This window comes from Seriola lalandi, unplaced genomic scaffold (genome assembly GCF_002814215.2).
Source record: "Seriola lalandi dorsalis isolate HSWRI2012SDOR001 ecotype SW California unplaced genomic scaffold, Sedor1 jcf7180002054885, whole genome shotgun sequence".
Taxonomy (NCBI): Eukaryota; Metazoa; Chordata; class Actinopteri; order Carangiformes; family Carangidae; genus Seriola; species Seriola lalandi.
Window position 1 is genome coordinate 635397 of NW_019525437.1, and position 916 is coordinate 636312.

A 916-nucleotide genomic window follows, 5' to 3' on the forward strand; every position below is an offset into this window, starting at 1 on the left:
CCATCATGGACTGGGCTGGTGACACAATTTAGCCCTCAGGATGCCCAACTGCCTTTAGACACAGCATCGGATTAGACAATGGGCTGTCCACGGCCTGAATTTATTTATTTATTAATTGATTTGTTTATCTGACATGGACAATAGATGTCAATGAATCAGTACAAAATACACAATGTAAACATGCTGGATTGTAGCAAAAATGCTAATTTAAATCTGTAGTCCCTTGGGAGGTAACATAAAACAAAACATTACAAGTCACATATAAAATACACACAAACAAAACATTACAAGTCACATATAAAATACACAAAAAAAAACAAAAAAAACAAATACATTCCGCTGCATACCAAGTTAGAAATGATCACAGATCTGGTTTGACTCCAGCCAGTGTTTGAGATGGGTCTTAAAGGTGACACTCCCTTATTGCAAGTGGTATAGATCATCATTCCAATATTTACTTCCCTTTACTGACAGCAGTTTGTCCAAATGTGGTGCACCTCACAGCCCCCTCTAGTGGTTACCCTCAAGCCAATGTCACTGTCAGCCCTCTGTTTAATGAACTCATTTAAAGGTGGTGGGGTCTATGCAAAACCTTATAAATAAAACAAGCATACATACAAAATATTTAAGTTCCCCTCCTCTTTCCTGTATATTGCAATGATGAAATTAAGTCTGTATTATTAAATTATAATTATAATAATTATTATTATTATTTAAAACGTTTATGGCTTTCTTGAAAAGTGATTCAATTGATTTAAGTTCAGTGTTGTTTCTCCCCTAAATGACCAGCTGTTAAAACAATACTCAATGTATGAAAAAATAATTGACAACGGAGAAACAACGCAGCATTAACTGAGAGAAATTGCCTTGTTTAAAAGTTTAATTACAGTTTACGCTGTTGACCTTTAATTTAACT